The sequence below is a fragment of the Aplysia californica genome, unplaced genomic scaffold (genome assembly GCF_000002075.1).
Source record: "Aplysia californica isolate F4 #8 unplaced genomic scaffold, AplCal3.0 scaffold00782, whole genome shotgun sequence".
Classification (NCBI taxonomy): domain Eukaryota; kingdom Metazoa; phylum Mollusca; class Gastropoda; order Aplysiida; family Aplysiidae; genus Aplysia; species Aplysia californica.
Window position 1 is genome coordinate 170,748 of NW_004798052.1, and position 3,823 is coordinate 174,570.

The 3,823-nt window shown below is 40.7% G+C and overlaps 1 protein-coding gene across 2 annotated transcripts in view; it reads left to right on the forward strand.

The window, feature by feature from the left end:
- Positions 1-3,823, forward strand: part of LOC101862612 (caveolin-1) — a 37,058-nt gene that overhangs the window by 4,070 nt on the left and 29,165 nt on the right. The window lies entirely within an intron of this gene.

The window sequence follows — 3,823 nt, forward strand, 5'->3', positions numbered from 1 at the left end:
GATAATGATGATGATGATGATGATGATGATGATGATGATGATGATGATGATGATGATGATTATGGTGGTGGTGGTGGTCCGTCAATGTCTCACGATGATCAGTGCATCAGCAAAGGAGAGGATTAATTCTTAAGTGAAATAGGAGATTTAAAGGTTAAGGGAAAAATTTTCTAAACGAATGACTTTTATCCACTTTCATGTAATTTGTGCAAGAAGTTGTTCATAGGTAAATAGGATGTACTAGGGGTGAGTTTGTTGATTTTTTTTCTCTGAAAAATGGGTCTCTGTGGTGTCCATCTTGGATTTTCAAACCTGTTTCTTAGTGCGGAAGAATTTCATAGTAAATATTGAATTATCTGCCTGAAATTTGGCACACAAGTACAAACGTATATGGACTGGGGATCCATGAGAGTATTTTGACCTATCTTTAAAAATAAAAAAGTGATCCCAAAGTCAATGGACCACCGAGAGTCAGTTGACGAAATTTTGGGGTACATATTACAAAAAAATTGAAAGATCTCCAGAATGGATCTTAAAGCACATGTACGCCAAATTTGAAGCTTCTAGCTTCTGTAGTTTTTGAAAACTCCTTGCACCAAGGAGACCACAAATGTCAAAAAGTAAATTTTGAGAAAAACAGAAAAAACGGATTTTTAAAAAGAATTTTAAGTGCAATTTGCACTTTTCAAACACCTCTTTAGGTCATCGAGGGTGTTTTTCCAACAGTTTCGGCATCGTAACCCGATAGAACAGATGTCAAAGGATTTTTTTCCCCAAAAAATAAAAGTTGGATAGTTTGAACAATTTTATCGATATTGTCTTGGGGTCTTCCCTTAAGACGACTTATGTATTTTTACTATGGCCGATGAGACAGTTCAGGCAAAGAGAAGGTTGCCAATTTTTGAGCATTCAAAAGCTCCACTTCCAATTGTGGATTAGTGCAGCTTGGGGGTTTCTCTCTTAGTTCCAGCAATGTATATTGGTGAAGCTGCATATGATTTGTCCCACTGTGACTACTGTTCTCCATCTGGGCCTGTCAGGAGCTAGGCTCTCCCAAGTCGAAGGATAGTGTTGAAACCCTTCAGATACATTTTCAGGGTGTCTTTGAGGTGCTTTTTTGTGCACCAAATTTTACACTTACCCGAGGACAGTTCAGTTTTAGTAATGAACATGACGAAAGAAACCATCATCGTTTAGTTAGACCACTATACATGTGTATGGGAATTTAGCTGGTGGTTGGAGGGCACCACTGATCGATCCTACTTCTTTACTTTCCCTCTGTTTCTGTCCGTATGCCTTACTTTTCCCAGCAAGAAATGGCCACTATTGTGTCGATGTGCTTCTTTTTACACAAGCAGAACAAAGTTGATGACAACGCAGCCTTTATTAAATAATGTATATCTTTTACACTCTCGGTTTCAACAAAATCTATAGGGAGAGCAGACTATTTTTGATGACTCAAAAAGAAATTTTTTTTTTATAAAGGTGTCTTTACGCCTCCATTGACACAATCAAAATCATTTGAAAGGCGGGCTTTGAGCCTGCCTGTGAGGGCCAACACGAGCTGACGGGATACAACGTCGCAGAAAGACCGAGATAGCCTATTTAAAAAACCTCCCTACACCGGAATCGAACTCTGTTCTTCTGCTTTAGACGTCAAAATGCCTAGCCTCTACAACACAGGCGCCAGTGGCAATTATTCTCTAACGTAGAAAGTATTTGATGAAAGTAAAAAAATACAACAGTCACACTGGCCGACAGTAACATTTGAAAGATCACTGGTCTCCACAAATTCAAACTACGAGGCTCGTTCTGTTCTGCAGCAATACACCGTTAAATAGAGCAAATCAACAACTAAAGCAGTTCCAGTTAGGCAGGTAAGCAGCTCAACTGATAATCTGCAAGGCACGGCGCAAGAATGACAAAGCTGAAGAACGGGACTTGCACCCTGAAAGTCCAGATTTTGGTCAAAATAAATGGATTTTGAGTTGTAGGCATTGTTAGCTTCTTCAGCCTCTCTTACAACTATTTCATCGCATAAGAACCCCCTTAAGCCTTATTTTCTTCACATACCTGGTATGTTAGTCAGCACCATTTTCTCATAAAGTCAATCTTCTATTTTTCTTTATCGTCCGTTTTCTCAAAACGTGGTTTTTCTATATACCTTTTTAAATAACATTGTTCATCCAATCTTCATGAAATTGTCACAGTATGAAGAGAAAATATAACACTAAAAATTTGAGTATTGAATTTTTAATAATATATTCAATAGATTTTTGTTGGAGTGTGGATTTTCACGGATTTTTTTAAAAACTTGACTACCTAAGGAAAAATGTAATTAACAATTCTAATTCGTTTAGGAAAGATTCAACAGATACATTTGTACATCTATTGTCTGCTAACATGCATGCACAATAACAACCTATTTCCAAGAAAAATAAGTATGGTAGCTATTCATTACGTTAGTCTTGTCAGCAAAATTTAATTTGGCCGCTGTCACTTTTTTCCTCAAATTTTATCGCGACACACACACACACACACACACACACACACACACACACACACACACACACATACACACATTGTATATGTGCGTGTGTGTGTGTGTGTGTGTTTGTGTGTGTGTGTGTGTAATGTGTGTGTATGTGTGTGAGTGTGTGTGTGCGTAGATATATAGATATAGATATAGATAGATAAATAGATAGGTAGACAGATGTTGTTGTTGTTGTTGTTGTTGTTGTTGTTTTAAAATCCTTTTAGCTGCGAGCATTTCTCTCTTGGCAGCGCAATGCCTCCCTTGATCTGTCGTAGAGGCATTCTATTGGTTTGGGGGTTGTAAAGGCTTTTATGCATCCCTATAGGATCTCAGGTAGGTTGTAATCTTATCCTGACACTGGCTTGTGCCCAAACATCTTGCCACAAGAGAACAAAGGTGCAGTGTTCACTGTCCTGTTTTCCATCAGCCTTCAGGGGGATTTCTTAGGATAGTAGACAATTATAGGGCGTGTAGCCGCACTCTAGTTGTGAGAGATGGGAGCCACAAAGTGCAATCAATGACCAGTGATCTTCTGAGCAGTCCAGTAAGGGATCCCATTGAGTAAGGGGTAACGCGTTCCTTCCACAGTGAGTCGTCTACAATCACAAAGCGTAGCTTGCGTTAGCCCAAACCCCGCCACCTGCTGTCTCCTGGCTATCTGCTATTAACATTTCCGTTCATGGAGCAGAAAAATCCAAAGGATGGCCAAATCTACTCAGACAGAGTATCGTCAAGTCATGGGTCAGCGAGCATTTGCCAAGATATCTGTAGAGACGTCATCCGTTTCCAGGCAGCCTACTCCTTACAGCTACAAGGCCTTCTGGGTCCGCGGAGACATCTCACGATGAGTCATCTGGCAGTCTGTGGGTACCATGCCCCGTCTGTAGAGCTCCCACGAGAGGGAGGGAAGAAGATGTCAACAGTGAGTTCCTGAATGAACAGGTTGGCCTGCTGTGACGCCAGACGTATCATAATGGTGGATGTGTACGGACCCTTCGACGATCGAAAGGGTCGTTGCTCACATCGCACCTCACAATGCTATGGTAAATCCTGGCCAGAGCTCTGTCTCCAACCCCTGCTCCTGTGCACAGAGCAGGGGTCCCCAGGCTGCTCGACAAGGACGGGGAGTTGACTTGGTTGAGGCTGGCTTGCCAGAGAGCGTCTAAAGTTTCACCCTCAACCCTTACAGCCCAGATAGATAGATAGATAGATAGATAGATAGATAGATAGATAGATAGATAGATAGATAGATAGATAGATAGATAGATAGATAGATAGATAGATAGA